The following is a 10,660-nucleotide window of genomic DNA, read 5'->3' on the forward strand; positions in this document are numbered from 1 at the left end:
TGTAGTTCCGGCCACTTGGAAGGCTAAGGCGGAAGGATCGCCGGAGCCCAGCAGGTTGAGGCTGCAGTGGCCAACTAAAAAAAAATATATATATCAATCCTGGATCAAACATTTTTTTCTGGGAACAAGAGCTAGCAGAGACAGACATCATGGGACCAGAGTTCAGGATTTCAGACCTGGAGGTGGGAGCTGTGAAATTAGGAAATCCAGCTGGATCTTGCAGAGGTGGGGGTGTTGACAGGTCAGGATAAGCACTTGGGAGTGGTGAGTGAGGTTGCCTGGGCACTCCAGATAGGTCTGTGCATCCTCTTGGAATACTTAGACTCTAGTTCACAACCTGAGAAGCCCAGGAACCCTAGTAAACACATCCTTGGCTCCTCCTATCTGCCTCTAGGTTGGCTGGTTGAGCCTCAGGTTTGCTGTTATCTTAGACTTTTCTGGGAGAAGGGAAGGAAAGGGAGAGAAATGCAGAGAGATGAAAGAATGAGATGAAAACAGGGTGTGGAAAATATGATCAGAGAGATCATACTGCCCTCCTGGTACACAGGGTTGGGGGCGGGGGCTTTTGTCAGGGATCTGGGTAAGGGCAGAGATGAGACTGATGGCAACTGTAGAAACAGCACCTGGGAGAGGAAGAGGTGGTGCTGGCTGGGATGGATCCATCAAGGCAATGTGAGACCATGGGAGTGGGCAGGTGTAAGAGCCTGCATTTAGGATGGGGGCAGTGAGGTTGAGCACTGAGCCGCTTCAGTGAAAAATGCTTGGAGGTTGTAGTGGACACAAAGTCGTTGTGTGTATGGTGCCAGGCATGCGTGGGTGTTCAGTCACCTGTTCAATGAATGGAGGAATGAATGTGTGTAAACCCACAGGAGATGTGACCCAAAAAAGTCATTTATAAGTTACATAACCTAAAACAAGATTTCATTTACTTCTTGGCAATCCTATAAACAATGCATCATTAACAATAATTGTTGCTTAGAAACTTGCTCAAGGTCAGAGAGGTAACAAATGAGCTATAATAAAAACCTAATCAGTCTGACTGCAGGGGCTTTCCAGGAAGTCTTCTCTAACCCCCTGCCCCACCCCCGACACTCACCAGACCTTTCGCTCCTAGAACAGGTTAGTGCTGCCCAGCAGCAGGGCAGTGAATTAGTTTCTTATGGTTGCTGTAATGAGTTACCACAAATCTAGTGGGTTCAAAAACAGATTGATGATCTTACAGTTCCAGAAGTCAGAAGTCCAAAATCAGTTCCACTGGTTAACAGGCCTACATTCCTTCTAGAGGCTCTAAGGGAGAATCTGTTTCCTTGTCCTTTTCAGCTTCCAGAAGCTGTTTCCATTGTTTAGTTTATGGCTCTTTCTTCCATCTTCAAAGCTGGCAACAGAACATCTTGTCTCCTTTTTGACCTCTGTTTCCATCCCTACGTCATCTTACTTTCTGATTCTATTGTGTCCCTCTTAAAACAATTACATTGGGCCCACTGGGATAATCCAGTATCATTGCCCCGTCTCAAGATCCTTAATTTAAGCATGTCTTCAAAGTTTCTTTTACCATTTAAAAGAAAATATTCACAGGTTAAGTAAGATATAGTGGTATGGGTCTGTAGTCCCAGTTACTCGGGAGACTGAGGTGGGTGGATCATTTGAGCCCAGGAGTTCAAGTCCAGCCTGGGCAACATAGCGAGTTCCTATGTCTTTGAAAAAAAAAAAAGAAAAAGAATACATAATTTTTAAATTTTACATATACATTCCCCCCACCCCTGCCTGCCATAGGTTGTGGGGATTAGAAAGTGGACATCTTTGGGGGAAGGGCTGTTATTTAGCCTGGCACTGACAGTGATGGGAGTAAGCAGGAGGATGCACTGAGGCCTAGAATGAACCTCTATGCTTTGTCCAGCCTCCCTTATCCTGGAGAGGTGATGCCAAGGAGGAGGTGGCAGGTTCAGGCTCCATGTCTGGAGAATGACAAATGCCTCCTGCACCATCATCGTAGGGGAGACCCGAGGGTGACAATCAAACTTGGGAGAAATTCTCAGAAACTTTTTTAGGCTTGAGATCCCCTGGAGACCAGGTGGAGGATCCCAGTAGGCTCTGTCCTTATTACTTTGCAGAATCATTCTGTGCTCCTGCTCCTAAAGGCTGAAGCTAATTGTATTCCTAGTGAACTGGTCTGGGTTCTCTTTAGTTATCTTCTTTCTAAGTTATTTATTTTTTCACCTTAAGAGTTAAGGTATACTCCTCAGAGCATAGTAACTTTCATCATCAGTTGATGCTAGGCCCCTTTCTTACTTCTTTTGATCCCTGATCCCTATTCTTATTCCTCTCCCTGGCATAGGCATACACTCAAATGTGTCAGTACTTGTGTTTGGATATGTATGTATCTTTGAAAATATATGTAATTATGTGCTTATGTGTTTTAACATGTATAAGTGATATACTTTACAGTAAACTAACTTCTGTAATGAGTTGCCCTGTATTTCAGTGACATAGTAAAGATTTATTTTTCACGTATTCCACACAGCACAGGTGCTCCTGGTTGGACAGCTCTCCTCCACTGGTCCCTCAGGTCCTAGGCTTCTCCTAATTTCAGATGGTGACAGCCTGATCCCTGCATCATAAAGTTCCCTGCCAACTTTCCACCAAGTTGTTTTGCTATCCGTTGATGATCATTTTGTGAATTGGTTACTTCACTAGAGATTACAAAATGATGATTTTCTAAGGCTATTATTTTTCCTCATTTATTAACTCTAATTCTGTTCAGAAAACCTTTTTTCACATCCTCTGGGACTGTTTAGTTACTATGAAATAAAGTTCATATCAGAATGGAAAGATAAATACATAAATCTCTTCCCTTACCATTTTCAAAGTAGTTGGTGTCCTAGCAACTTTTTTTTTTTTTTCAGTTGGAGTCTCACTCTGTCCTCCAGGCTGGAGTGCAGTGGCACGCTCACGGCTACCCCAGCCTCTACCTGCTGGCCTCGGCGATTCTTCCGCCTCAGGCTTCCAAGTAGCCAGAACTACAGGTGTGTGCTACCACATCTGGCTAATTTTCTGATTTTATTGTAAGGATAAGGTCTTGACAAGTTGCCCAGGCTGTTCTTGAACCCGTAGGCTCAGGCAATTCCCTCACCTCGGCCTCCCAAAATGCTGGGATTACAGGCTTGAGCCATTGTGCCTGGCCCTAGCAACTTTTAAAGATGTTCCATGATTTTTTGTTTCACTCTTTTAAAAAGTATTGCAGTGATCCTGCAATCCTTACATATTAAATGTCTTTAAGTGTTGCAGCTTGGAGTTTTGAAAATGTATCCAGTCATGTAACCATCATCACAATCAATATATAGAACATTTCCATCTCAAAAGTTTTTGGTGCCCTTTGCGAAATTTTCCTTTGAAGAATGGTTTTTGTTCTAGCAGGAAGCTAACTTGGCTAAATTTTAAACTCTGAATTTTTTTCCAGCAGTGGGCAGAAGCTGAAATCTCTCCGTTCTTCCGCCTTCTAGCTGCTGCTTTTTTTTTCTGAGTTTCTTGATGTTACCTCTGTACATGTGTAGATGAACGCTCAACTAAGGATTTGAGGGGATGTATTTTATTGGTTTATTGTACCCTAGTGTTGGGGCTCACCCCTCTGTGATACTCTGCTTTCCAGGATTTCCCCACTAAGTCTTGGTTGCTCTGCTAGCCCCAAACTCTGTTCTCTGACACCTGAAGGCAATAAAGCTGTGTTTTCCTCCCACCAGAGCTGCTTGGAGATTGGAGAACGCCCTCCACAAAAGGCCACAGATTTGTTAATCTCACTAGTTGCAGTAGTTTTTCAAGAGCAGACTTTCCTCGTGTTCCTGCCTATACTTGGTCACTGACCAGTGCCCTTGAATAATTGGTTATTCAAAATATATTTTCTGGCTGGGCGTGGTGACTCACGCTTGTAATCCCAGCACCTCGGGAGGCCAGGGTGAGTGGATTGCTTGGGCCCAGGAGTTCTAGACCAGCCTGGCAACATAAAAGACCTCCTTCTACAAAAAATAAAAAAATTAGCCAGGCGTGGTGGAGCACACCTGTAGTCCCAGTCACTTCTGATGCTGAGGTAGAAGGACTGCCTGAACCCGGGAGGTCAAGGGTGTCACAAGTCGTGATTGTCACGATCATGCCACTGCACTCCAGCCTGAGCAACAAAGTGAGACCCCCATTAAAAAAAAAAATTTCAGCCAGGCTCGGTGGCTCAGCCTGTAATCCTGTGTCTTTGGGAGGCTGAGGTGAGTGGATTGCCTGAGCCCGTGGGTTCGAGACCCGCCTGGGCAGGTGAGACCTCATCTCTACAATAAATAAAAAAAAAAAAATTAGCCGGGCGTGGTAGCACGCTCTTGTAATTCCGGCTACTTGGAAGGCTGAGGCGGAAGGATCGCTGGAGCCCAGTAGGTCAAGGCTGCGGTGGCCAGGAGCGGCCACTGCACTCCAGTCTGGGTGACAGAGCGAGACTCCAACTAAAAAAAAAAAAAATTATCAGTTGGGCTCGGTGGTTCAGCCTGTAATCCCAGCACTTTGGGAGGCTGAGGCAAGTGGATTGCCTGAGCTCGCAGGTTCAAGACCCACCCAGGCAACTTGGGGAGACCTCATCTCTACAATAAATAAAAAATTAGCCAGGCGTGGTAGCACGTACCTGTAGTTCCAGCTACTTGGAAAGCTGAGGCAGAAGAATCACTGGAGCCCAGCAGGTCGAGGCTGCGGTGGCCGGGAGTATGCCACTGCACTCCAGTCTGGGAGACAGAGTAAGACTCCAACTCAAAAATAAAAATAAAATAAAAAATACCCCCCCCGTATTTTGTAATTGTTGTTTGTGGGAAGGTTAGTCTGACTAAATTTATCTGCCATTACTGGAAACCAGAAACAGAAATACTTAATTTTGATGTGGCCAAACAAAATCTATGTTTTCCAAGTAACTGAAACCTCCCTCACCTGCTCATGGAGCCTCTGCCCTTTTCTGAGCATACTCTGGCCCCCATGAGCTACTGTGGCAACCTCTTATTCCTGAGTAATGGAACTTCCTATTGTTTAGTGGGCATATGGTCATCTGAAATAGACTATTCAGCTAGGTGCGGTGGCTCATGCCTGTAATCCCAGCACTTTGGGTGGTGGAAGTGAGTGGATTGCCTGAGACTGTGGGTTTGAGACCAGCCCAGGCAACTTGGTGAGACCTTATCTCTACAATAAACAAAACAAAAAAAATAAACTGAGCATGGTAGTGCATGCCTGTAGTTCCAGCTACTTGGAAGGCTGGGTGGAAGGATCGCCGCCTCACTTGAGCCAGCAAGTTGAGGCTGTGGTGGTTGTGAGCGTGCTACTGCACTCCAGCCTGGGTGACAGAGTGAGACTCTGACTCAAAAACAAACAAACAAAAAACCAAACCATACTTCCCAGCTTCTCTTGCAGTTATAAGTGGCTGAGGGAATTTAATGTATTTCAGTTTGAGTTCTCTGGAGTTGGAAGCTGAAATGGAATTTAGGGTACAAGGTATGTATTTAGGGATCAACACCTGTGAAAGGAAGGTTGCAGAAGCAAAACTGTGACCCTTGTCTAAACCAGTGGGGAGCTTTAGATCACCTCTTGCCCATCAGAGTCCTGTCTAGTCCTGCTCTCTCAGTCACCTGACAAATGGTTCTTTGGGATATGTGTGACCCCAAGTAAAGTGGCTCTGTGCAGGCTGAAGGAGCCAACAGCTGTCGGCTAACCACGTTCCCTGCAGCTGGGCAGCGTATTTGTCAGGGTTCTCCAGAGAAATAGAACCAGCAAGATAGGTGTGTGTATATAAATATGTGTGTCTTGGCTGGGTGAGGTGGCTCACGCCTATAATCCCAGCACTTTGGGAGGCCGAGGTGAAGATTGCCTGAGCCCACAGGTCTGAAACCAGCATGGGCAATTTAGTGAGACCTCACCTCTACAATGAATCAAAAGATTAACTGGGCTCGGTAGCTCAGCCTGTAATCCCGTGCCTTGGGAGGCCGAGGTGAGTGAATTGCCTGAGCCTGCGGGTTCGAGACCCACCTGGGCAATTTGGCGAGACCTCATCTCTACAATAAATCAAAAAATTAGCTGGGTGTGGTAGTGCGTGCCTGTAGTTCCAGCTACTTGGAAGACTGAGGTAGGATTGCCTGAGCCCAGCAGGTCAAGGCGGTGGTGGCTGTGAGTGTGCCACTGCACTCCAGCCTAGGCAACAGAGTGAGACCCCAAATAAAAAAAAAGTGTGCCTGTCTATCGACTCTCTCTCTCTCTCTCTCTCTCTCTCTCTCTCTCTCTCTCTCTCTATATATATATATATATATATATATCATAAGGAATGGGCTTCCATGATTATGGAGGCTGACAAGATCCTGAGATCTGTAGAATGAGTTGGCAAGCTCTGGAGACCCAATGGTGGAGTTCCAGTTCGAGTCCAAAAGCCTGAGAGACAGGAAAACTGATGGCATAGTTCCAGTCTGAAAGCCAATGGGCTTGAGACCTAGGAAGAACTGATGTTTTGATTAGAGTCCAAAGGTAAGAGAAAACTGATACAAGTTTAACACTGTACAAGTTAAAAGTAGTCAGACAGAAATAATTCTCTCTTGCATGGGGGAGAGGCGGCCTTTGTGTTCTATTCAGGCCTCCAACTGATTGCATGAGGCTCTGCCACATTAGGGAGAACAATCTGCTTTACACAGTTGTCCAATTTACATGTTAATTTCATTCAAAAACACCCTCATGTAGTCACCCAGAATAGTGTTTAAACAAACATCTGTGCATCCCCCGGCCTAGTTAAATTGACACATAAAATGAACCATCAGCTGGGTGTGGTGGCCCACGCCTGTAATCCCAGTACTTTGGGAGGCAGAAGTGAGAAAACTGTCTGAGCCCAAGGGTTTGAGATCAGCCTGAGAAACTTGGCAAGATCTTGTTTCTTTGTTTTTTTGTTTTTTTGTTTTTGAGTTGGAGTCTCACTCTGTCGCCTAGATTGGAGTGCAGTGGCCACTCCCGGCCACCGCAGCCTCGACCTGTTGGGCTCTGGTGATCCTTCTGCCTCGGCCTTCTGAGTAGCCGGAATTACAGGCATGCGCTACCATGCCCGGCTGATTTTTTGATTTATTGTAGAGATGAGGTCTCACCGTCCAGGCGGGTCAAGACCTTGTTTCTACAATAAATAAAAAAATTAGCCAGGCATGGTGGTGCACACCTGTAGTTCCGGCTACCTGTAAGGCTGAGGCAGAAAGATAGCCTGAGCACAGACAGTCAAGGCTGTGGTGGCCGTTAATGTGTCACTGCACTCCAGTCTGGGTGACAGAGTGAGATTCTTTTTTTTTGAGTTGGAGTCTCACTCTGTCGCCCAGACTGGAGTGCACTGGCTGCTCCTGGCCACCGCAGCCTCAACCTGCTGGGCTCCAGCGATCCTTCCGCCTCAGCCTTCCAAGTAGCTGGAACTACAGGCATGGGCTACCACACCCAGGTGAGGGGAGTGGATTGCCTGAGCCCGTGGGGTTCGACATCAGCCCGGGCAACTTGGCGAGACCTCATCTCTATAATAAATAAAAAATTACCTGGGTATAGTAGCGCACGCCTGTAGTTCCAGCTACTTAGAAGGCTGAGGCGGAAGGATGGCCTCAGCCCAGCAGGTCGAGGCTGTGGTGGCTGTGAGCATGCCATTGCACTCCAGCCTGGGTGACAGAGTGAGACTCCAACTCAAAAAAACAAGACAAAACAAATTAACCATCACAGGCAGGAAGTAATTCCTTGTGTTTGTCTCCATGTCTTCCCTAATGAGCAGTATCCAAAAAGTCTCTGTAAAGAGTGGCATCCAGCCGGGCTCGGTGGCTCAGCCTGTAATCCCATGCCTTTGGGAGGCTGAGGTGAGTGGATTGCCTGAGCCTGCAGGTTCGAGACCTGCCTGGGCAGCGAGACCTCATCTCTACAATAAATCAAAAAGTTAGCCGGGCGTGGTAGCGTGCGCCTGTAATTCCGGCTACTTGGAATGCTGAGGCGGAAGGATTGCCGGAGCCCAGCAGGTCGAGGCTGCAGTGGCTGGGAGCGGCCACTGCACTCCAGTCTGGGCGACAGAGTGAGACTCCAACTCAAAAAAAAGAGTGGCATCGGCAAATCTTTGTCCCTTCGCCTTTCCTGTTAGTTTAAATGTAGGCAGAATATCTGGAACTTGAGCAGCGGTTTTCGACTATGAGGTAGAAGTCACATACTGAAGATGAGGGAGCAACAAGAAGTTGCTGGCTCCTGGTGACTTTGTGAAACCACGCTAACAGCCTTGAATTTCCCATCTCAGACTCCTTCTGGGAGAAAAAAACTTACTGTTTGCAAACCACTGTTATTTTAGATTTTCTATAACATAGCTCCTTTTTTGGTGAATCAAATTTATTCACATATTCATAAGTGAGTTCGAAATATCTTTTTTTTAATTTTTGAGTGTTGCCCAGGATGGAATGCAGTGGTATGTATGCTCATAGCCACTGCAGCCTCGACCTGCTGGGCTCAGGTGATCCTTCTGCCACAGCCTTCCAAGTAGCTGGAACTATAGGTGCGCACCACCACACCCAGTTCATTTTTAAAATTTATTGTAGAGACAAGATCTTGCCAAGTTGCCCAGGCTGTTCTCAAACTCCTGGACTCAGGCAGTCCTCTCACCTTCACCTCCCAAAGTGCTGGGATTACAGGTTTGAGTCACTGTGACTGGCTGAAACTATATCTTTATTTTTTTTCTTTTTTATTATTATTTTTTTTGAGTTGGAGTCTCACTCTGTCGCCCAGACTGAAGTGCTGGGCTCCGGTGATCCTTCCACCTCAGCCTTCCAAGTAGCCGGGATTACAGGCATGCACTATCATGCCCGGCTGATTTTTTGATTTATTGTAGAGATGAGGTCTCACCAAGTTGCCCAGGCGGGTCTCAAACCCGTGGTCTCAGGCAATCCACTCACCTCAGCCTCCCAAGGCGTGGGATTACAGGCTGAGCCACCAAGCCCGACTTGAAACTATATCTTATCCAACACTCTTTCCTCAGTGCCTGGCATCACAGTGCCTGGCACACAATAATAGTGACCACATCTGGCACTTTCTATGTGTCAGGTGTTGGTCTAAGTGCTTTAAATGCCTTAACTCATATAATTTTGAGTTACCTATATAAGGTGGCTATTACTGCTCCAGTATTCTCATTTAGGTCTACAGACGTTAAATAACATAATAGCATACTAAAGTTATACAGATAAAAGTAGAGAGCGAAGATTTGAACTCAGGGAGTTCAGCTCTTAACTACTCTTCCTTCCTACCGCTCATAGATGCCTGTTTAGAGCATTGGCACTCAGTAAATCACTGTGAAATGGATGAAAATCCTCATGTCTTCCACAGCTCTGGCCTGAAGTGAGCTGAAACCCTGAGTAGACTTAGAGTTGTGAGCAGAGTCTCAGTCATCTCCACCTGGGGCCTGTCTAGAGCGGTCTCAGCAACCAGTCTGCCCCTGTTCTTGCATAGGCCTCTGCTCCAGAATGTACACAGTAGTTATGCACAATATTGTGTTCATAGTTTAGAAGATTCAACATTTAGATATCAACTCTTCCCAAATCGATATATAGGTTAAATGAAATTCCTATCAAATTCCCAGCAAGATTTTCTGATATAGACAAGATTATTCTCAAACTTGTATGGAAAGGCAAAGGATCTAGAATAGCTAAAATAGCTTTTTTTTTTTGAGTTGTAGTCTCACTCTGTTGCCCAGGTTGGAGTGCAGTGACATGTTCACGGCCCTGTCAGCCTCAACCTGCTGGGCTCAGGCAATCCTTCCACCTCAGCCTTCCAAATAGCCGGAATTACAGGCATGCGCTACCACGCCTGGCTGATTTTTTTTAAAATTTATTGTAGAGATGAGGTCTCGCCTGTCCAGGCGGGTCTCGAACCCGCGGGCTCAAGCAATCCACTCACCTCAGCCTCCCAAAGGCGCGGGATTACAGGCTGAGCCACCGAGCCCGGCTCCGACAGTCTCTTTAATTCTTAGGTTAATATATATCCCAGCTGGGTCTCAAATGTTAGGTCAGTCCCAGCACGGGTGTCTGCAGTCTGGTGATGCATGAAAGATGCAAAGAATCACACAGTAGTTAGACTGGAAAATATAGCTTATTTAGAAGGTAGAGAGGCAGGCATGGTGACGTGTGCTTGTAATTCCAGCACTTTAGGAGGCCAAGGTGAGAGGATTGCCTGAGCCTAGGGGTTCCAGACCAGCCTGGGCAACATGGTGAGACCTCATCTCTACAATAAATCAAAAAATTAGCTAGGCCTGGTGGCATGGACCTGTAGTTCCTGCTACTTGGAAGGTTGAGGCATAAGGTTTATCTGAGCCCAGCAGCTTGAGGCTGCGGTGACTGTGAGTGTGCCACTGCATGCCAGCCTAGGTGACAGAGTAACATGCCAACTCAAAAAAAAAAAGTGAATTTGAGAGGAGAGAGAGGAGATTCACCTCACCAAGTTAGAGGAGGGGCCAAAGCTTAGGAAAACATGGTCTGGCCATAGCTCAAAGAACACATGGACAGACCATAGCATAGCAAGGCAATGGCAAATGGCTCCTTGAGATCGAAAGAAATTTTTTTTTTTTCAGTTGGAGTCTCACTCAGTCACCCAGACTGGAGTGCAGTGGCCGCTCCCGGCC

Source organism: Carlito syrichta, unplaced genomic scaffold (genome assembly GCF_000164805.1).
Source record: "Carlito syrichta isolate Samal-C Ts95f unplaced genomic scaffold, Tarsius_syrichta-2.0.1 Scaffold315613, whole genome shotgun sequence".
Classification (NCBI taxonomy): domain Eukaryota; kingdom Metazoa; phylum Chordata; class Mammalia; order Primates; family Tarsiidae; genus Carlito; species Carlito syrichta.